Genomic DNA, 24,489 nt, shown 5'->3' with positions numbered 1-24,489 from the left:
AAATGAAAGTTTTCAGTTTTTGACCATTTAGTATGATATTAGCTGTTGTTTTTTCATAGATAACCTTAATCAGGTTGAGGTAAAGACCTATTGTAATTTTCTGTAGGATTTTTATCATGAATAGTTGTTGGATTTTATTGAATGCCTTTTCTGTATCTATTGAGATGATCATATGGTTTTTGTCCTTGACTCTGTTTATATAGCGTATTACATGTATTGATTTATTATTGATTTATGAATACAATTTTTGAATGAACCTTGCATCCCTGGGATAAATCCAACTTGGTCAGGGTGTATGAACTTCTTGATGACCCTCTGTATTCTGTTGGCCAGTATCTTCAGGATTTTTCCATGTGTGTCCATTAGGGAGATCGGCCTGTAGTTCTCTTTTTGGGTAGTGTCTTTTCCTGGTTTTGGAATCAAAGTAGCACTTGCTTCCAGGGATGAATTTGGTAGTATTGCTTCCCTTTCAATTTCCTTGATGAGTTTAAAGAGTAATGGTGATAATTCTTCTTTAAATGTCTTGTAGAATTCAGCAGTGAAGCCATCAGGACCTGGGCTTTTCTTTGTTGGTGAGTTTTTTATTACATTTTCATTTTCCATCTTTGTAATTGGGGTGTTTAGAATTTCTATATCTTCTTCATTTAACTTTGGCAATTTGTATTGGGTCTGTTCTGACTTCACCTTTTTCTTTCTTAATTGCATGTATTTGTGCCTTTCCTTTCCTTTTTATGGTAAGTTTGGCTAAAGGTTTATTGATTTTATTTATTCTTTCAAAAACCCAACTCTTCGATTCATCTTTTTTTGTATTGTTCTCTTAGTCTCTGTTGCATTGAATTCTGCTCTGGTCTTTATAATTTCCTCTCTTGTATGAGCTTTGGATTTGTCATACTCTTCTTTTTCTAGCAGCTTGATGTTCTGCATTAGGTTATTTATCTGACTTTTCTCTCTTTTCCTTATATGGGCATTCACTGCTATGAATTTCCCATGTAGAACTGCTTTCATCATGTCCCATAGATTCCTTTATGTTGTAGTGGCATTTTCATTTATTTGTAGAAATTGTTTAATTTCTTCTTTAATTTCTTCTGTGACCCATTTTTGTTCAAGAGGGTGTTATTCAGTTTCCATGTGTTTGTGGGGGTTTTGCTGTTTCTTATGTTATTGATCTCAAATTTTATTGCATTATGGTCCGATAAAATACAGGGGGTAAATTCAATTCTTTTCCATTTACTTAGACATGACCTATGTGCTAGCATGTGGTCTATTCTGGAGAATGACCCATGTGCAGCTGAAAATAATGTGTATTCTGATTTTGTGGTGTGGAACACTCTGTAAACATCTATTAAGTTCATTTGTTCAATAGCTTGGTTCATTTCTAGAATTTCCTTGCTAACTGTTTGTCTAGATGATCTGTATATTTGTGATAGTGGGGTATTGAGTTCCCCTACTACAATTATGTCAGTGTTTATTTGATTTTTCATGTCCATTAATATTTTTTGTATAGTCGGTGGCATTCATATTTGGTGCATATATATTTAGGACTGGCATCTCTTCATCTTAGATTGTTCCCTTCACAAGGATATAGTGACCGTCTTTGTCTCTCTTAATTAGTTTTGGTTTGAAATCTACTTTGTCTGCAAATCAGATTGCTATCCCTGCTTTTTTCTGTGTTCCTGTGGCATGGAGAACTGTTTCCCCTCCTTTTGCTTTCAGTCTATGAGTTTCTTTTTGAGTTAGATGTGTTTCTTGTATACAGCATATTTTGGCTTTTGCTTATTAATCCATCCTGCCAGTCTGTTTCTTTTGATTGGTGAATTGAGGCCATTAACATTGGTGGTTACAATTGATAGATATTGATTCATCCTTGTCATGATGTTTTACTTTCATTGGCTCTTTATTTCCCTCCCAAACCCTTTCCCTTTAGTGTCTTACCTTGCCTGGTGGTTTCCTTCTCTTGGGACTCATGGAGTTGTGACCTTCATTGTTTTTTTCTGGGATATTGTTTAGAATTGCTTGTAGTGCTGGCTTGGTGTTCATGAAATTTCTCAGGTGTTCTTTGTCATGGAAGTGTCTAATTTCCCCATGAATTTTTAAAGATAATTTTGCAGGATACAACAGCCTGGTTTGGAAGTTATTTTCTTTTAGGGCTTGAAATACTTCACTCCAGGCTCTCCTTGACTTGACGGTTTGTGTTGAGAAGTCTGCTGTGATTTTGATGGCCTTTCCTTTGTAGGTGATTTGTTTCTTTAACTGCTTGTATAATTTTGTTCTTCTGTTGGGTTTCTGGGATCTTGACTATCATATGTCTAGATGTAGATTTTTTTGATCATGCCTAGTTGGGGTTCTATATGCCTCACTTCTCTGTATGTCCAATTCGCTACCTCTGTCTGGGAAGTTTTCCACTATTATTTCTGTGAACAGGTTTTATGTGTCAATTGTGCTTTCTCCTGTTTTTTCATGGACTCCTATCAGTCTTATGTTATTCTTCTTTGCATCATCTAGCAGCAGTTGGATTGATTTCTCATGGTTCCTTACTATTTTTAAGAAATTTCTGTTTTCATGGTCTTTAACTGCAATCCTTTTTTCTATATCTGATAGTCCATCTTCAGATTCCCTTAATCTTCTGTGGATACTTTCAATGGAGTTTTTAATCTCCTGAATATCTGTTTGAATCTGTTTCATGGATTCCATTTCTTTCTTATGTTGGGAGATCATGGTTTCTATATCTTTGTTATGCTGGGTATTCATGGCTTCCAGGATGTTTCTGAGCTCATCTATTTTTTATCTGTTTTTTTTCTGGAGCTTCTAATCATGTCTGTCACTCTGCTCACCATCTCTGTAGATATCTGGGAGATTATTTCTGCTTTGAATTTTTCTAGAGCCTCATTCATCTGTTTTGTTACTTCTGGTGCTATCAGCTCAGGGTGACGAAGTGGTTGGTTATTGGACTTTTCCACCTCATTTCTCCCAGGAACCCTTGGTGGGGTGGAAGTCTGAGTTTGCACCTTGCTTAAATGTCTTCTCATATTTGTTTTTGGTACTCTGCTTGGTTTAACTCCTGGGTTGATACTTTGGAATTGCCTATTGTAAGTATCTTTGTTGCTTATAATTAGAACACTTATGGAATGATTACTTCTCAGAGGGGACTTTCAAATATAGCTGGTTTTTAAGTTTTGAGTCTCTAATGACTCTGAGGCTATCTCATTATCATTATAGTAGGAAGGATCACTGACTAGATCAATAGCAATACCTTAGCCCAAGTGATACAATCAGCAACACCATTGCATCAAGTACATCTTAGAAAATGACATTTTGTGGTAATTATTAATCTATCACCTTTAACTGTGTAAATTAAATCAAGGTCAAGGACCAACCCAACATATGATTATAGTGAGTAAACTCTTCAATATAACACTTTACCCTTCTGGATGGAGAGTTAGAAGGAGTTGGGGAAGGAGGAACAGATAGATAGAAGGATCAGGGAGGGTTAGCAGTGAGGCCAAAGGACACAAGCGAGAAGGAAAAAGAGAATAATAGAAAAATAAAGAACTCTGAATGAGGCTCATAACAAGGACATAAAGGGAGATGAACAATATGGGACAGCAAGAGAGTGAGTGTAAGAAAGAGAGTAAGGAAAGAGAAAAAAGAAGGAAAAAAGGAGAGAAAAACAAAAATTTGCAAACAGTAAGAGAGAAAAAAGTTAGATAAGAGGGAGAAAAGTAAAGAGGAAAAAGAAACAATCCAATAATACTAATTTTAGAAACAAAAAATGAAAATAAAAATGAAGGGCCTCTTTCAGGGTATGTCTCTGTTGTCACAATAGACAACGTGGGTAGCAGTGTGCAGATATAAGTCAATGGGTCTCAGTAAGCCAGTAACAGAACCATGAGATTCAGGCAGATTTCTGACTGCAAGTCTCAAGGTGAGCTCCCTGTCCTCTTGTAGGTTTGAACTCTGCAGGGTTGTACTGCAGGTTCCAGCTGCCCTTCCCCTGAAGATAGTCCCAATTCCAATGGGAGGTGATGATCACTCCAACTTACCCAGTACAGTGGACTGGTGGGCCGGTGTCCTCTGTGTCTTTGTAGTGTGGAACCAGATGTCAGTGCAGCCAAGAGGCTAGAGGAGTGGAGGGGAGGGGGGATCCAATGGATTGCTGCTGGGTTGCGGGCTGGATGGGCAAGTTGAGTGCCAGCAGGAACTTCCTATTGTAACTTACTTTAATAGGTTTTTAAAATTTTATACTAGAGAGATAATTGATTAACTCATCACCATTATGGAATTAAAATATTTTGTATTTCACAATGTATTTTTATCACTAAAGTTTTGGGTTTTTTTTTACATCATGTGGTACTAATCACATCCTTTTGCTTTTAGCTTGATAAAAAACCTGTGGTATTCCTTTTCTTTTTTTGTCAGTATCTCAGGCTGGCCTTGAACTCACTATGTAGCCCAGGCTGGCCTCAAACTCATGGTGATCCTCCAGCCTCAGCCTCCTCAGTGTTGGATTACAGGCTTCCACCTACACATCTGGCCCTTTAGCATTTTTATAAGGTAGTTCTAGAGCTGATGAACTATCTGTTAGTATTAATCTTAGGAAGTCTTTGTATAACCTCCATTTTTAAGAGGTAAATTTTCTGGCTAGCATAGTCTTGACTGGTATGTGTTTTTCATTCCAGGATTTTGAGTCATCTCAAATTCTTCAATTCTTCATGGTTCCTGATGAAAAATCTTCTGACAATATTATGATGATTCTTTTGTATGCAGCAGTTCCCTATTTCTGTGCTGAGTCCAGAAATGTTAAGCTTCTGTATTAAATTTTTCATATTTCTATTTTGATGTGTCCCCAAGGAAGAACTTTTTAGATTCCTTCTAGATCTTGCCTGTGGCTGGAGATGAGTTCTATCTTATTTTTAAATATATGTCTGTCTTTTTCTCTGTCTCTCCTTTCCTGCTGGCTCATGGAAAATATGCATGTAGTTAAGCTTGGCATTGTCCTATAAGTTTCTTAAATCCTCCTCTATTTTTTCCACTTTGCTCCTCATGTTGTTTTTTGTCCATTTAATTGTCTTTAGGTTCTCAGGTAATTATTCTTGAATGATCTCATCTTCTCTTGAATCTCTCTATTGAATTTTAAATTCAGGTGTAAAAATCATTCTACTCTCATATTTCTATTTGCTATTTTTTGTACCTTTTCTTATTGAAAATTTCCGTTTATTCCTGCATTATCTCTAGAACCTGTGAGCATTTTCATGAGCATTGTTTTGAATTCCTTGACAGATGAGTCACGTATCTCAATTCACACTTAGTTTTTAGACCTTTATCTTTTTATTAAAATTTGGAATAAATGAGCTTCTCTTTTCATCTCCTTGATTCTTTTGTTGCTACTCTGCATTTGATAAATCAGCAATCTCTCTCAGTGTGCTCATGCTGGCCTCCAGTGAAGAACTAGCTCACAACTCATTCATCCAGGGAATACAAAGTGCTACTCAGATCCTTCTGTTTGTCCAGATTAGTATTTTTTGATGCCTCTGGAAGCTAGGAATGTGCAGTATCCTGTGAGTCCCTCCGAGTCTGGATGTAGCAGCAGGGAGTGGAGTATCAAAAGCCATGCTCCAATTCTGCATGTATGGTGATCCAAAGAATGAATGTTCACCTACCACTGTCTGTAAATGCCTGGAAGAATGATCTGTGAAAATACTGATATTCATGCACAGGTTGGACTCTACGATGGTATGGAGAGGCTTGCTGGAACTGGAACTGCATTCTCTCTCTCTCTCTCTCTCTCTCTCTCTCTCTCTCTCTCTCTCTCTCTCTCTCTCTTCCTCTCCCTCTCTCTCATCCTGGGAGGTCAAAAGCCTTGTCTCCCTATGGAGAAGCTGAATGTTTGGAATGTCTTCCTCACTTTTGTATGCCACTCCCAGGACAGGCTCCATGACAGAATGCCAGAATGCACCTCATGTTCTGCTAAATATTTCATATGGATGTTTTCTCAATTTCCTGGTGAGCTGAAGCCTCTCCATTGTTCTCTGATTCTCTCTCAATGAAATTGATTTATCAATGGATGTGTATTTGGCTTGTCCATGGGAAATGGGAGCTTTAGGTGATTATTTTGAAATGTTGCTGACATCACTCCCATAGCAATAACTTGACAGTTTGTTTAAAATATGTACTGGTGTAGTTGCCTTTGCACTGAACCTTACTACACATATTTGAATTTTCTGCACTTGCATACTTATATTTTTCTCCAGATTTCATCACTTTCTGGTCATTAATTTTTACATCAACTTCCTCTCTTTCTTTTTTCTACTTCTTTAACTCCTGTGATGTGAAATTAGCTATCTTGATGCTCTCTGATGAATCTTATAGGTTTTTCTTCATTTCTTCTCAATATTTTTCTTCTTGGGTTGTATATTTTCAAATAACTTGCATTAGAGTCACAGATTCTTTCTGGAGGACCCTAGTTAGCAAGACAGACTCCATATTGCTGCTTCACCTACCTGCCTGTCCTTTAGAAGAACTCAGAAGGAGGAAGCTTAGAAACCTCCTCCCCTTAGAAAGTCTTTAGAAATAAAAATTAATCAACTATTGTTTCACAAATGTTCTAACAGCAGGACTTTCTGCTTCTGTACCTTTCCCTTGCTTTGCTAGTTCTATCCCCTAGAGGGGCCTAGAAACTGTTGGCCTCAAGGGTATATAAAACATGTTTGTCTCCCCCCTAGTCAGGGCTTGAGTCCAATGTTTGGCTCAGGTTCTGGCCTGTAATAAACTCCTGTGTGGATTTAATATCGGTCTCTAGTTGGTTCTTTCTCACTGGGTCTAACATTCTTGAAGGCCCCAGCAAGATATCCAGTTGCTCTGGAGCTTATTATCTTGGAGCCATTGTTTGGTTTTAGGAGAGACCATGATCGGACATTGGAAGCATTTGGCCCCTCTGGACACCAGTCTGTCAAAGGAGAGGCCACCCTGATGGTATTCTGGAGCTCTGGGTAGGCCGGTCCCAGTGGGGCCCTATCACTGATCAACTGACCCACAGGAGCTTATTGGGAAAGACTCTAGAGGTAAGAATTGAATGATTTTTAGTGCACTGTGGGTAGATAGGAGGAAGCTGGATGCAGCACAGTTTCCCCTATCTAGAGTCTCTTTGTGACTGCAAGCAGAATCACTGGGTCAGAGTCAGAAGGGCAACTCCCTGGGTGGGGGCTGTATCGATTTGGCCCCAGAGGTTTTACTTGGCCAAAGTTTGTCTTTATCTGTTTATTGTTGTCTGTCTGCTTGTTCTGTGTGCCTTTTGTGTTTTCAGAGGCTAAAATTATGGGTTCCTCACAGTCCACAGAAGGAACTCCACTTGATTGTTTTGAATAACTTCACAAAAATTTATTCCACAGATGGGGAAGATGAATATGGCATGAAATTTTCTAAAGGCAAATTACAAACTGTATCAATTAGAATGGCCCAGTTTCAGAGTCAGTTGGCCCCCAGTGGGAACTTATTCTATGCACATTGTTCTCAAGGTTCCAAATGTGGTCACGGGAGTCTGGGCCCCATGACATCTGGATCAATTCCCATATATTGACATTTGGATTGATATGTTTTAAGATCCCCCTAAATATTTTATACAATGTTCAAGTGCTGATCAACCTTTGGCAACCCTGAATTGGAGAAGAAAGGGGAAATTAGAACCTACTGGAAAAGAGCCCCTCTCTGATGGTTGTGTCAACCAGTAAAGGTATTTTCCGGTCTGACCCTGAGGACAATTTGCACCAACCTCCCCCTTATCATGTGGGTGGAATCAGCACCTGGGGTAGGGGCCCTGAATCTCCCACTGGAGACCCCCCAGTTCTGGATTCCTCCTCAGACCAGATCCACTCACCTCCCCATACTCGATTGGGACAGGACTGCAGTCCATCAGCCCAATCTTCCTCCTCCCTTTTTCCTTTAAAACAGACAGAGCTCAGGGGAGGATTGATTTATGTCCCTTTTGCAACTAGTAATCTTTACAATTGGAAACATCAAAATCCCCCCTTCTCTGAAAAACCTCAGGCATTAATCTCTCTTCTTAAGTCTGTTTTTCATACCCATCAGCCAACCTGGGATGAGTACCAACAGCTTTTACAGATCCTGTTCACCACTGAGGAACAGGACCACACTTATGAACAGGTAGTCAAAGAGGCCCTGGGGCCAAACCCTGGCATCACTCCTGGAACCCTGGGATATTCAGACAGTGCTGAAGTGGTGGTTCCATCCCAGCACCCTGAATGGGGCCCCAATGATGATGACCATAGGAGGTGGCTGGGTACCTACTGCCAGCACTTATTAGGGTGAATCTGGGAAGCTGCCAGAAAGCCCACTAATTTCAGTAAAGTAAGTGAGATTTGCCATGGAAAAACAGAGTCTCTGCGTTTTTAGATACTCTTGGAAGCCTATAGAGTTTTCACTCCTGTTGACCCAGAGGATCCTGAAAATGCAGCAGCTTTAAATTTTGCCTTTATTTCCCAGTTGGCCCCAGACATTTGAAAGAAATTACAAAATTTGGTGGGATTTGAGGGAAAGAATAGGACTGAACTCCTGAGCATAGCCCAGAAAGTTTATGATAACTGTGATGCCCCCGAGGAAGTCCTAGCCAAGAAACTGGGAAAAGTCACTATTGCTGCACTCCAAGCACAAGGGACAGTCCCTCTGGACAGGAGGAAGGGGAAGCCCCTTGGGGACTCACACTGTCCCCACTTGGGGAGGAACAAATGTGTTAGATGCAAGAGGATTGGACATTGGAAAAATGAGAGTCCCTATGGGGGAAAAGGAGCCCCCTCCAAGAAGGGCAAACTGGAGGTTTTGATGATACAGGAGGAAGAGGACTAGGGGTGTCAGGGCTCTTATCTGTTAAGCCCTGAGAGCCCAGGGTAAAAGCCAAAGAATGGGTCAAAATTATAAATTTCCTGGTTGATACATGAGCAGCACATTTGGTTCTGATCCAACCACTAGGGCAATGACAAAAAGAAAACCTTTTGTTCAGGGAGACACTGGGACCACCACTACAGGCATCCCTTGGACTACAGAAAGGACAGTGGACCTTGGGCATCACAGGACGACACACTCATTCCTTGTGATCCCAGATTGCCCATACCCATTGCTGGGAAGGGACTTACTCAAAAAGTTAAGAGCTACAATATCCTTTGAGGGCCAGCATGCTAGTCTTTTAATTGGTAACAAGCCTGCCAAAATTCTTGTTACTTGCCCCTATCAGAGGAATATCTGTTGCTCCTAGATATGACACCTATGGACTCAAAAACCTCAGACTCTCAATTTCTTCAGGAATTGACCACCTTGTGTCCTAGAGTATGGGCACAGACTAACCCCCCAGGACTGGCCACCCATCAACCCCCAGTGGTGGCCACTCTACATGCCACCTCAAAACCAATTGCAGTAAAACAATATCCAATCAGACAAAAGGCCAAAGAAAAAAATGGACTCACATCAAGAAGCTCCTTGCTACTGGAATTCTCATGCCATGTAACTCCCCCTGGAATACCCCTCTCCTTCCAGTCCTAAAATCAGGCACAGATGACTTCTGACCAGTCCAGGACTTGAGAGAAGTCAACAAAAGGGTAGAAACCATTCACCCCATGGTCCCAAATCCTTACACATTGCTGAGTTTAATTCCCCCTTAGAGACAGATCTATATCATTCTGGATCTCAAGGATGCCTTTTTCAGTATCCCACTGGCCAAGGTAAGCCAGCCCTTATTTGCTTTTGAATGGGTGGACCCAGACAGCAGCTACTCTGGTCAATTAACTTGGACTAGATTATCTCAGGGTTTTAAAAACTCCCCAACTCTCTTTGATGAAGCCCTGAACAGAGACTTGTCCCTGTTTTGAGCCACCCACCCCGAGGTGACTCTACTACAGTATGTAGATGTCCTGTTGATTGCAGCAAAAGACACTGGCATGTGCCAAAAAGCTACCTGAGATCTTTTAAAGTTGTTAGAACAACTAGGTTACTGGGTTTAAGCCAAGAAGGCCCAATTATGTTTAACCAAGGCCACATACTTAGGCTTCAAGCTCACTAAAGTAAACAGACTGCTTTCTCCTCAGAGGATACAAGCTGTCCTACAAATTCCCCCACCCACCAATAAGAGACAAGTGCAAGAATTTTTAGGGACAGTGGGTTATTGTAGGCTGTGGATTCTTGGTTTTGCCAAGATTGCCAAACCACTATCCTCAGCCACCGCAGGGGGAAACCACTCCCCTAGTGTGGACAGAAAAGGAGAAAGCTGCCTTTTTGGCTTTAAAGGAAGCCTTAATGTCAGCACCAGCCCTGGCCTTACCTGATGTCATGAAGCCCTTTTGGTTGTTTGTGGCTGAATGAGGGGCCATAGCCAAAGGAGTGCTAGCCCAGGCATTAGGGCCTTGGAACAGACCTGTGGCCTACCTGTATAAAAGACTTGATCCTGTGGCAAGTGGATAGCCTACTTGTTTGAGGGCATTTGCAGCCACCACCCTCCTGATCAAAGAGGCAGATAAGCTCAGCCTGGGACAGGACCTGGTCATCACCGCACCCATGTGGTGGAGAGGTTGCAGAGAGGAGCCCCAGAATGATGGCTCTCCAACACCCACCTGACTCAGTACCAAGCCCTGTTGCTGGATGTGCCACACATCAAATTCACCCAAGAAATGGCCCTTAATCCAGCCACCTTATTCCCAGACTCTGATCCACACATGCCCCCCCATGAATGTCTGGACACTCTGACAACTTCCACTACCAACTTCCCAGACCTGACAACACCTGGATGAGACCTCCTTAACCAATGGTAGCAGTTTTTTGGAAGACGGAGTCAGGTATGCGGTGGCTACCATAGTCAGTCCAGAAGGACAAGTATACTGGGCACAGGCATTAAGCCAGGAGGCATCAGCACAGAGGGCTGAACTAATAGCCTTAACTCAAGCCCTAAGGTTAGGTTGAGATAAGGCTGTAAACATCTACACTAACAAGCAGTATGCATTCACCTCTGCCCATGTGCATGGTGACATCTACAGGTAGAGCAGGCTATTGACATCAGAAGGGAAAACTATCAAAAATAAAGAAGAAATTTTGGCCTTATTGGAGGCAATTTGGGAACCCAGGGCATTGGCCACTATTCATTGCAAAAGACACCAAAAAGGAGACATCTTCAAGGCCCGCAGTAACCAAGAGGCCAATGATGTGGCTCGATGAGTGGCCAGAGAACCCGTGGGGCCAATAGACATTCTGCCCATCTGACCCTTTGGCTACCTGCCATAAAGACCCACTTATACCCCAGAAAAGGAAGAGGAAAACCAAAAGCAAGGGGGTACAAAACTGGACTCAGGTTGATGGAAAGGGACAAACAAACAAATTTGTCTCCCCTGAGCCCTGGAGCGACAACTTGTTCATCAGTTATATCACTTAACTCACCTGGGAGAATCAAAGTTAAAAAGACTAATGAGCTCTAAGTTTTCAATCCCAGGACTGGCCTCTATGGTCCAGAACATCAGTTCCAGGTGTCAGGTGTGTGCACAGGTAAACTCCAAGACAAGACCAAGTAGTCAACATAATCGACTATGGGGAAGAGAGCCAGGGGAACATTGGGAACTTGATTTCACCAAAATAAAATCCAGCAATAGGTTCAAATATTTACTGGTATGGGTTGACACCTACTCAGGTTGTGTAGAAGCTTTCCCCACTCACGGAGAACTAGCCAACATAGTAACTAAGGTTTTGCTCCAGGAGATAGTTCCCTGATTTGGCATCACTCATTACCTGGGGTCCACCAGTGGGCCTGCCTTCATGGCACAGATATCCAAATTGTTGGCAAAGCACTACACAACAATTGGAAGCTACAATGTGCCTATCACCCACAAAGTTCAGGGAAAGTAAAAAAGGATGGAAAGAACCCTGAAAGAAACCCTGACTAAATATGTTCTAGAAACTGGTAGTAGGATGCCCAGTCTGCTTCCTCTAGCCTTGTTAAGAGTTACATCTACCCCATATGTTGACAAGTATATCCCTTTTGAAATCTTGTATGGGAGGCTGCCACCACTCCTCCCTAAATTAAAGCTTGAACAGATAACAGAGAGTTCTTGTGTCTCTTTACTTCAGTCTCTTCAAGCCTTACAGATTCTTCAGAGTGAGATCCAGGATACAATACAGCAGGCTCAAGAAAAATCCTTTGCGACATTTCAGCCCCATAGTTTCAAGCCAGGAGACCTGGTCCTGATATGCTGACATTAGACTAAAAGGCTCAAGCTGCATTGGAAGGGCCCATACCCTGTTATTTTGGTAATCCCCTCCGTGGTCAAAGTAGCTGTGGTCACAGCTTGGATTCATCACACCCAGGTCAAGTCAACACCAGCAGAGGCCCCAGAGCCAGCATGATGGAAGATTCTAAGTGCCTCAGGAGACTTAAAGTTAAAATTGGGAAAAGAGGACTAGTATTCTTGGTATATATTCTCTATCAATCATGTCAGCTTGGGGGAACAAATGACTTATTTCTTCCCCTTTCAGAAACCTGGGAATTGACTGACTTCTAGTGGAAAAATCCTGGCAAGAATAGAAAGAGGACCCGACCAATCCGAGGTCACCTTTACTGCTAGCTTATGTCATATGGTTGAGGAGGCCTGGTATCATGTGTACAGGGGCTGTGCAAAATCTGAGTGCTGTACTCTCACTAAATGGGAACTCCATCCTGTCCAATACTATGTATGTCCAGAAAATGAAGACTCACATTGTGATGGTAATGGCAATGACTATCATTGTGCTCAGTGGGGATGTGAGACTATAGCTCCTTGGTCCATTCAAATTACAGATCCCTGGTTAAAATGCCTCCCACCACCTTATATCATGATAAACCCTATGATACTGGCATATGTTACCTGATTACCATTGCACCCCAAAGATTGGAAGATCCTGGGTGGGTAACTGGAAGGACATGGGGAATTAGATTATATGCATCTTGGTGGGATCCTGGGTCAGAATTTACCATCCAGCAAGGTTGCCAGGGGGTTGAGTGACTTGTGGGGCCCACCAAGGACTTTGTTCTACCTATCCCCATAGCAAGGCCTAAGCCTGTGCCCTAGCCTATTCAGAAACCAAAAATCTCTACTCTTCCAACTGTATTACCACAAGATGAAACCCCCAGCCCTGTGCTGGAAGTGTTGATGAACGTCCATTTACTCCTCAACATATCCAGGCCTGAGCAGGCTAAAGATTGTTCACTCTGCCTCAACCCAAGGCCCCATATTATCTGGGGTTGTGGCTCATGACTATGCCAGACTTGTCTCCCTCATCAGCTTGTGATTGGAGCCACCCTCGACTCATGTTGGGGGACATTCAAGGAAAAGGGGCCTGCCTAATAGGAACAAATTACAGTTTAGACACATCACCTTATAGAGATCTATGTAATAATATTTATAATAGTCATCCTGCCTCAGGCGCCCATTACTACAAGGCTCCAGAAAATGCTTGGTTTGCATGCACCAAGGGCTTGACTAAATGCATTCCCAAATCAGTCTTGGCTACCCAATCTGCCATTTTATTTTGTGTCACCAAGTATGTTGTTCCACAAGTCTTGTATTATAATGGAAAAGGGGGATGCAAACATCTGGGATTAACCCCCTGAACACTCTAGGAGTAAACAGGCTGCCCCCATTTTAGTGCCCATTCTGGTGGGATTAGGAATAGCTGGGTCAGTGGCTATTGGAACTTCCTCCCTGATCTTTCAGGACACAAATTTTAAAGCCCTAAGCCACCAAGTAGCCAGGGATTTGGGCCACCTGGAAGACTCAATCTCCAGATTAGAGAACCAGGTTGATTCTCTAGCTGAGATGGTCCTACAAAATTGAAGGGGATGTGACCTCCTGTTCATTAAACAAGGAGGGTTATGTGTAGCCCTAGGAGAAACCTGTTACTTCTATGCTAATCAGTCTGGTGTCATAAGAGATACCTTAGCTATGGTCAGAGAAAATTTAAAGACTAAATATCCTCAACAAAAGGATCAAAATTGGTTCCAAAATCTATTTGATTGGCCCCCATGGTTAACTACCCTAGTTTCTGCTGCAGTAGACCCCTAGTTATCTTCTGCTTTTGCTTGTGGGACCTTGCATTATAAATGCTCTGACTAAATATGTTAGACACAGGGTTGATGCGGTGAAACTGATGGTGTTCAGACAAAATTATGAGATTTTAGAAGACGTTTCAGAAGAAGAATCCAAAGAGCAAATACAGAAATCAAAGATTTGATTAAGTTACAAGAGCCAGTGGGGAATGAAAGACCCCAGTTAGAAAGACAGACTCTATATTGCTGGTTGACCCACCTGCCTACCTTTTAGATGAACTCAGAAGGAGGAAGCTTAGAAACCTCCTCCCCTTAGAAACTCTCTTTAGAAATAACAATTAATCAACTATTGTTTTACAAATATTCTAATAGCAGGATGTTCCGCTTCTGTGCCTTTTGCTTGCTTTGCTAGTTCTATCCCATAGAGGGGCCTAGAAACTGTTGTCCTGAATGGTGTATAAAACATGTTTGTCTCCCCCAGTCAGGGCTCAAGTCTGATGCTCAGCTTGGGTCCCAACTGGTAATAAACTCCTGTGTGGATTTAATATTGGTCTCTGGTTGGTTCTTTCTCACTGCATCTAACACTTTCACCTTTGTGATCATTTCTGTTGTATTTTTCAGCTATTGTATTCTTTGATATCTCTTACAGTTCTTCATTTGTTTACTTATTGATTTCCTGATTTTGTGAAATTATCTCTTTGTATATTTGTTATCTTCACTATCATTCTTGAAACTGCTTGTTTAATTATGTGCCTGGTCATTCTCAGATGTCTTTTTCTTTGGAGACAGTTACTTAAATTTTATTCTGTCCTTCAGTGGAGATAAATTTTCTTAGTTTGTATGTATGTATTTTGTCTTATTTCACTGATAGCTGCACATCTGAGAAAGTGGTCACTTTCTAGATTGATTTTCTTGGCTTCCCTATGGAAAGACTTTCCCCTGTGGAAGAGTGTGAATGCCCTGTCTGAGGGTGGAAAGTTACTCTTCTTACACTGAAGGAACCGTGATGGTTTCTGCGAAGCACTATTGGTTTGAGTCAGCATTGGCAGATACTGCAGGGATCTTCAGGATCAACTCTGGGTAGCAGACAGGGCTGTAGGTGTGGTCCTGGGCAATGGCTCCATGGTTTTCCATTCCCTTTTCCCCTAGTAGTGAAATCACTGTCAAAGGGGCCGCTCCAGACACTGAGTGTCACTTAGGGCACATGAAGGTGAACGTGACCCCAGGGGCTGACAGACAATGCCCATGCAGTGACCAAGCAGGAGTGCACATGCAAGAGCTACAAACCTGAGGTTCAGAGTGGTGATAGCTTCCATTATTGCCATCACGAGCAGTATGAGTGCTGCTGAGTGCTGTTTCTTACTGCAGCTTTAATAAAATGCTTTAGACTGGGTGACTGACAAACAACATGAATTTATTGGCACAATCCAGGAGGTTGGGAAGTGCAAGAACAGGTGACCAGAAGGCAATGGTGAAGGCTTATTTTTTCAGAGATGCCATCTTTTTAGTGTCCTTCAATGGCACTAGATTAAGCAAAAGCTATGTTCTCACAAAGCAGAAGACCCAGGGAGATTTCTGACCTCCTTCATAAGGACACCATGAGGGTGTGAAGGCAAAGCCCTTGTAGCTAATATTTTTCCAAAATGCCCAACTTCTTAATAACATCAAAAAAGAATGAAGTTTCAACCTGAACATTTCAAGGTCACTTTCAGACTATGGCAGCAGTTGTTCAAAGCATGCTTTTGCACACAGACACACACACACACACACACATACACACACTCACACAGGTGACTGTGGGCTGGGGTGAATGCAGTGCAGCAGTAAACCAGGGCCCAGCATGCACACTGCCTTGCTATTGAGTGTTTCTCATGTCTCTGGCAAGGGTGCACACAATTTGGCTGTGAAACTAGGGTCTGAAAGGAGGGTGTTCATGAAAAAGCTATAGCTCTGTGGTCAGGGCATTTGTGTGTTTTAAACAGGATGTGGTATATCTATCCCTGGGATGGCACAACAGCAGCTCCTTACTGACAGAGGGGCAGCAGCATCTCCCACTGCAGGGGTCCACTTCAAGGCTCACTGTTGGGACTCAGAGGGCAGAGATGCCAGAGCTGTCTGCAGAGGCACCTTGCTGGGGAGGAACACAGTGCCCACTCTGTGGTGGATAAATGTAGCTCCCATCCTCCTCCTCTGTGTCTGCCCATCTGCAGATATTGCAAGTGTCCTGAGCTCAGTGTATTTGTCTGTGAGGTTTACCTCTATTTTTACTTATGCATTCATGCTTAGTTCTACTGTGTCCTTGCAGGTTAATAAATGGTCACAGGAATCCTACTCTGAATGCTATAATTTCTAGCTAGTTTTCTATTTGTTTTTTGTATCTGACATGCCAACTTGCTGATAGAATTTTTTCCAGTAGGAACAAAGTGATATAAATCCCCCAAATGCTGCCTGACATTCCAGAAATTCTTCCTACTTCCATCATTGTAGATCAGGAAGTTCAAAACTCAGTAAGAATCACCACAAAAAAATAAATCAGAGGAGTTTGCCTCTTGATTCTTTAGCTTGAGTATTTCAAAGGGACAAGTAGCCATCTTAGTCTAATTTAATAAATTAATATTGAGTTCTTTGAGGCAATTTCTAGGGAAAACTAGGTGGAAAAGTCTGATAATTAACCACCTGGACACCCTGAACTGATATCACAGGAAGTAACAAAAGAGATGAATGAGGCTCTAGAAAAATTCAAAGCAGAAACAATGTCCCAGATAACTACAGAGATGGTGAGGAGAGTGAAAGACATAATTAGAGGCTCTAGAACAGAAACAGATTTTAAAAAATTGATGAGCTTAGAAATATGCTGGAAGACATGAATGCCCAGCATAAGAAAGAAATAGAAACCATGATCACCCAACATAAGAAAGAAATGGAGTCCATGAAACAGATTCAAACAGATATTCAGGAGATTAAAAACTCCATTGTAAGCATGCATAGCATATTGAGGGAATCTGAAGATAGAATATCAGATATAGAAGACAGGATTGTGCTTAAGGACCATGAAAACATATATTTCTTAAAAATAATAAGGGACCACAAGAAATCAATCCAGCAGCTGCTAGATGATGCAAGGGAGAATAACATAAGGCTGATAGGAATCCAGGAGAAAATACAATTCACATAAAAAAAACTGTTCACAGAAGTAATAGTAGAAAACTTCCCAGACAGAGGTCGAGAATTGGACATTCAGACAAGTGAGGCATATAGAACTCCAATTAGCCATGATCAAAAAATATCTACACCTAGACACATAATAATTAAGATCCCAGAAACCCAACAGAAGAACAGAATCCTGCAGGCAGTTAAAGAAAAGAAACAAATAACCTATAAAGGAAAGCCTATCAGAATCATGGCAGATTTTTCAACACAAACCTCCAAGTCAAGGAGAGCCTGGAGTCAAGTATTTCAAGCCCTAAAAGAAAATAACTTCCAACCTAGACTGTTGTATCCTTCAAAATTATCTTTCAAATTCAATGGGGAAATTAGATACATTCACGACAAAGAACACCTAAGAAATTTCATGAATACCAAACCAGCACTCCAAACAATCCTAAGCAATATCCTAGAAAAGCACAATGAAGATCACAACTCCATGACCCCAACAGAGGGAAGCCACCAGGCAAGGTGAGAAACTAAAGCAAAAGAGAAAAAACAAAACAAAATGAAAACAAGAAATAAAAGAATCACCAATAGTAAAACATCATGACAAGGATGAGTCAAAATCAATCATAACTATCAATGTTAATAGTCTCAATTCACCAATCAAAAGAAATAGACTGACAGAGTGGATTAAGAAGCAAAATCCAACAATATGCTGTATACAAGAAACACACCTAACTCAAAAAGAAATACATAGGCTGAAAGTAAAAGGATGGAAAACAGTTCTCCATGCCACAGGAACTCTGAAAAGAGCAGGGCTACCAATTGTATTTCAGACAAAGTAGATTTCAAACTAAAATTAATTAAGAGAGAGAAAGATGGTCATTGCATCCTTGTGAACGGAACAGTCCAAGAGGAAGAGATGACAATCATAAATATATATGGACCAAATACAAATGCCCCCAACTATACAATACAAATAATAATGGACATGAAAAACCAAAAAGGACTAATACAATTGCAGTGGGGGATCTTAATACCCCTTTATCACAATTAGACAGATCATCTAGACAAAATATTAACAATGAAATACTAGAATTGAACCAAGCTATTGAACAAATGGACTTAATAGATGTTTAAGAGTGTTCTGCCCTGTCAGTCGTCTCTCTAGAAGGAGACCTGAGACCCTGGAAAGCACCAACTTTTAAAGAAAGAAAAGGAGACAACCTGGGGGATGAAGAGTAGTTTAATTCCTCTGACACTGTTTGACAGTCACAAAGGAAAGAAACAAGGCTTTTATACATGCAGGAAAGTAGCTCAGTTATTCTGGTTATCTATCCTCTTTCTGATTTTAACCTCATGACAAATGACTTTATGTGGCTCATAAAAGATGCAGGCGAATTCACAAGTCCCCTATTTCCATTCACCAATCCTTTATATCAAAGAGCACACCACAGCCCCCTTCTTATCAGATAGTATCAATAAAGCAGGATGAGTTCAGCCAAAATCAAGCCCACAGGCCCACCACAAACATCACAGATATGCATAGTGAGTCATATCTCTCTTACCACCCATAGAGCCATTGGGTCAAGGTCCTCTGATCCCAGGCAATGGTAAATAAGAAAACTAGGAAAACCTGTTTTTCTCCTGTGAGACTTTTACAACATCTCTTAAAGTTTTCTGGCATTCTTTTAACAAACAGACTTGTGGAATTTCCCAGAAATGACTTAATTTTCTCAGTTAACAAACTTCTTGTGATCAATTCTTATAACTAGATAACTAAATTCTACAATTTCCCACACCACCCCACAAAATCAGAATACACAATCTTTTTGGCTGCACATGGGCCATTCTCTAAAATAGACCACATGGTAGCTCATAGGACATGTCTAAGTAAATGTAAAAGAATTGAAGTTACCCCCTGTATATTTTCAGACCATAATACAATAAAATTGGAGATCAATGACATAAGAAACTGCAAAACTCCTACAAATATGTGGAAATTAAATAACATCCTCTTGAACAACCAATGGGTCACAGAGGAAATTAAAGAAGAAATTGGACAATTTCTACGAATAACTGATAATACCTGTAAAACATACAGGAATCTATGGGACACAATGAAAGCAGTTCTACATGGGAAATTCATAGCAGTGAATACCCATATTAGAAAAACAGAGAGAATGCAAATAAATAACCTAATGCAGAAACTCAAGCTCCTAGGAAAAAGAAGAGCATAACAAACCCAAAGCTCATAAAAGACAGGAAATTATAAAAATCAGAGCAGAAATCAATCCAATGGAGACTAAAAGTATGATAAAAAAATTAATGAGTCAAAGAGTTGGTTTTTCAAAAGAACAAATAAAATAGATAAACCCTTAGCCAACCTTATCAAAAAAGGAAAGAAAAGGCTCAAATACATGCAATCAAGAATGAAAAAGGTGAAGTCACAACAGACCCAGGAGAAATCCAAAGCATCATGAATTCTTACTTTGAGAACCTGTACTCTAATAAAATGGAAAACACAGAAGAAATTCACAGATTTCTAGATACATACGAATTGCCAAAGTTAAATGAAGAAAACATAGAAATTCAAAACATCCCAATTACAATGAGTGAAATTGAAAATGTGATAAAATTTACCAACAAAGAAAAGCCCAGATCCTGATGGCATCACTGCTGAATTCTACAAGACATTTAAAGAAGAACTATCACCATTACTCTTGAAACTCATGAAGGAAATTGAAAGGGAAGCAAAGCTTCTGAATTCATTCCTGGAAGCAATTATTACTTTGATTTCAAAACCAGGGAAAAACACAACTGAAAAATAAAACTACAGGCCAATCTCCCTAATGATTATTGATGCAAAAATCCTCACCAAGCTACTGGTAAACAGAATACAAGGGTTATCAAGAAGATTATACACCCTGACCAAGTCAGATTTATCCCAGGGATGCAAGGATGGTTCAACATTCATAAATCAATAAATGTAATACACTAAATTAACAGACTCAAGAACAAAAGCCATATGATTATCTAATAGATGCAGAAAAGGCATTAGACAAAATCCAACACCTATTCATTATAAAAATCCTACAGAAAATTGGAATAGAAGGTCTTCATCTCAACTTGATTAAAGCTATCTATGAAAAACCAACAGCCAACATCATACTAAATGGTCAAGAACAAAATTTTTAAAATGACTAATGATGTGTATACTTTAGCAATAACAGCTTGCATGTATTCATCAGACTAGAATCAGTAACAGCTGTGATGCTTGTAGCAGTCCCAGGACCACAGGGAGAGGCTATTGTGGAACTCCAAGGAATTGGTGCTTCTGGAAAATGCTGACTGTGCTGAATCTAAAATAAATGCAGCTTCACTAGTTTCCTAACAGGGGAACTTAGCAAGCCTCTGGGGCATCAGGTGATGAAACATAGGATCCTCCCTGTAAAATCAGGCAAGAGGGCCTATGAATGCTTAGCAGATAAGAGGAGCCCTCAAGGTTTTTAGAGAGAAAGAAGAGGTGCATTGAGGTTTCCTCTCTCTAAGTGCTGCTTAAATTTGTACACAGGAATCATTTTTGGACCTTGAAAAAGTACAGGGACATGCTAATTTTCACCATTTCCTTATTTCAAAATAATTGTATTGTCTCACAGGTGATATAATCACTGAGTCACATGGCAGGTAATATAATCACTGAGTCACATGGCAATAATAGAGCAACGCTAAGATTTTCATATGCAGCTTGATGCTATTCATTTTAAATGTAAAGTATAAATAAGGATCAAAATGTATAATAGATAATGTGAAATAGGAAGAAAAGATCCATAGGGGAAGGGGAAGTGGGAAGGGTAGTGGAAAGGAAAAAAGGGAAAGGAATAAATAGAAAAGAAAAAATTGGAAACAAGGTCTTTCTAAATGGGAGGGCAGTTGGAGGGGTTGAAGGGAATACAGGGCAATGGGGAAAAAATAAGATCCAAGATACATTATGTAAGTTACAAAAGTCCCATAATTGATATCAGCATATTGTATACCTGAAATGTACCCAAAAAATTAATGATTGGAAAAAAATTAAAAAATAAAGATTTCCATTCTTTCTGGAGAGAAACAAAAAAAGCTCTTTCTAGAGTCCCTTAATCTCTAAAGCAAGCATATTTTTCATACCTTCATGCAGCTAAGCCTTTGTTCTGCTTATAAGATTTAAAAATTTTTCTCTCCAAATAGTCAATAATATATTTATGAGAATTTCAGGTAATATGAATTAATTCTCTATTAATATTTGTATTCTACTGAAATATAAGATTCACATGTGAATAATCTAGTAGATTTGCCAAGGGATAAAAACACGTAAATATATTCAAAGTCAATCAGTAAACCCTCACTCAATTTTACTGAATGGAAGAAAGATCAAATAAAACATTGGCACACTTAAAAATGTTAGCAAAATTTCTCTAAATAAGGAGTAGCACATATTTACTCAAGACTGATATGGTAGAGTGACACAAAAACCATCACTGTAAATATATGAGTATTCACTTATAAGAGAATTGCTTAAAACCACCTTTTACTTCTCAGCTTTTCTAGAGCCTCCTTCACATCCTTGTTCCATAGCCTGTAAATCAGAGGGTTCAGCATGGGTATCACAAGGGTGTAAAACAGTGAGGTTATCTTGTCCTGATTGAGGGACTATGAAGAACTGGGATGGAAGTACATGAAGAGAATAGTTCCCTGGAAAATGGCAACAGCAGCGAGGTGGGAGGCACAGGTGGAAAAACCTTGAACTTCCCTTCAGCAGAGTGCATCTTTAAGACTGATAAAATGATGTACCAATAAAAAACAAGGACTCCTGAGATGGTGCTCAATTCAATAAACCCAGAAGTGATGAATATCACCAAGTCATTTAGCCATGTGTCTGAGTAAGATAGTAGAAGGAGAGCAAGGGCATCACAGAAGAAATGATTAATCTCATTGGACCCACAGAAACACAAGCAGAATGCCAGTACTGTATTTATCAAAGCACTGCCAATGCCACCAGGTAAATTCAAGCCTGAAATCATGAGCACACCTTGCTGGACATGTAGGCTGTGTACAGCAGGGTGTTGCTGATGGCCTTGTTCCTGTCAAAGGCCATCACTGCCAGCAGCATGCACTCTGCATCTGCAAACATGATTATGGTGAATTATGTTACAGAGCACAGCCAACAAAGGGAATCAATTTCTTCTCAGCTTAGAGGTCCACCAGCATCTTGGGTCTGATTGTGGTGGAACAGCAGAGGTCAGAGAAAGAGAGGTTGCTGAGGAAAAAGTACATGAGTGTGTGGAGCTGGGAATCCATTCTGATTAATAGGATCATTCCAAGGTTCACCAAGAAATTAATGAGGTAAACAAGTAGAAACATGGTGAAAATGGTCACTTTGATATCAGCATTATTAGTGATGCCCAAGAAAATGAATTCTCTTAAGGAGGAGCAATTTCTTCTGTCCATTCTTCTTTTTTCTCTTGTAACTTAAAGAAAAATTGTTAAAGTAGATACATGTTTAATGTTTCTGCACATTCCTGAATTATCTCCAAGATAGATCACTTTCTGCACCTATGATTTCCTTTTAAAATTGTAGAAAATTATTCAGTTGTTTGTCATTCTTTAAAAAACATTCCATTTATTGGAAATACTTTAAAATCTTTAGACATCAATTGAAAAACTTCTGGTTGGGATCTAGACTCCATTCATGAGTGATATCACTTTGTACATGGTCTTTAATGTCTCTGTACCTTACTTTACTTCAAGAAGTGAAGTTTAAATGGCCAAACTCTCAATATATTTTCAAATAAATGTGGAAGAAGCATCACTCTTAAGGATGTTAAGCAGCAAGATGCAGGATTAAACCATTGACATTTTTGAAAACATTAATATGGACACAAAATAATCCCAATTATTATGTTTCACAAAACTCACAATTGGCTTTAAAAATATTGTATTAGTTCTGGGGACAATGAATATATTATTGAATAATACAAAGGAAATTATATTCTACCATTTCTGATCAGTGTGTTGTTTAGTTTTAATAAGGCATGGGATAAGTGGTACATATTATTGACTTTTTTCTTGAGAGTCATATTATCATTTTGCCCCAATATCCTGTTCCCAGGGGCAGTCTGTGGCAAAATCCTAACAATTAAAAGAGAAATGCTTACAAAGAAATTTAAGCATAATAATATAGGTATGCATTTGCATTATAACTGATTTTATTTGGACTTTTTATTTGAAAAAGCTATGAGGGACAATAAACAGTTTTGTGGTATTTAGCCCTCACTTCCTTCAGAATATGTGTATGATTTCCTGTATTTGTACATATGAATCTCTTCACTGATGGGAGAATTAGAATACAGGAAAAGGATGGTTGAATTTTATATTCCCATTTTTTGTGTTTATTTATTTTTTTCCTAGATAATTATAGTATGTGGTACAAGTGAAGTCAAATTATACATATTTTTATGTGCAACTATCATTTCAGGTTTTTTTTAATTAGCACAAAGAAACAAGAACATTAAATGAATGTATGTACTTACAGAATGATGAGTAAATGCTTGTTTATGAGCACAGATTGAAATACAATAATTAAAACACTGCTTTGTCAAAAATAATTTCAGTCAGTGTTTTCTGGTTCTGAGCATAAATTGTTGTTTTTGGTCATTGGATTTTAAAATTTAACATAGTTGGCATAAAATTAATCATTTGTAAATCTTTTTTTCATAATGATAATTTTAACCTTACATTTTTAAATTTGGCAACTCAAGATCTTACCTGAAATGTGCAGTTGGAAATGAAGTACAGAGGATATTAATATATCAGGTAGCATTTGGGCTTTGCTGTCAATAATTATATCTAAGGTTCAATATTTTCCCTAGTGAATTTTTCCCTTGTGAATACATGAACTTCTTTAGCACAGGTTGAACTTTAAATATTTACTGTTGTCACCAAAATTATCTGCATTATGATGAAAGTGAAAACAAAACTGACTGTAAAATATCATGACATGTTCATATTGTGTTCTTTGAAATGTAATGTGCCTCATTCTGGTTCAGAGAAATCAGAACCAAATGAAACTCACAGAGCCCCAAATCATTTCCAAATCCTATCTAATGTTCATTTTTTTTTTTGCCACTTTTGAAGTATTCTCTCCTTCAGTACCATAATGGCCTATAACTACATTCTTCTGATACAGTATTATTGTGAGACATAAACTCTGTATTTTAAATCTCAAACTTTTAAAT

General features: G+C 39.6%; 1 pseudogene; it reads right to left on the bottom strand.

Annotated features, from left to right (window-relative positions):
* Positions 1 to 22,385, bottom strand: part of LOC106008587 (olfactory receptor 5W2-like) — a 28,154-nt pseudogene extending 5,769 nt beyond the window's left edge.
* Between the last annotated feature and the right edge of the window lie 2,104 nt (positions 22,386 to 24,489).

The sequence above is a fragment of the Heterocephalus glaber genome, unplaced genomic scaffold, assembly GCF_053883595.1.
Source record: "Heterocephalus glaber isolate CG9 unplaced genomic scaffold, H.glaber_assembly_v1.0 deba00000896, whole genome shotgun sequence".
NCBI classification, from domain to species: Eukaryota; Metazoa; Chordata; class Mammalia; order Rodentia; family Bathyergidae; genus Heterocephalus; species Heterocephalus glaber.
Note: the sequence above shows the minus strand (reverse complement) of the source record. Positions and strands in the feature narration are given on the sequence as shown.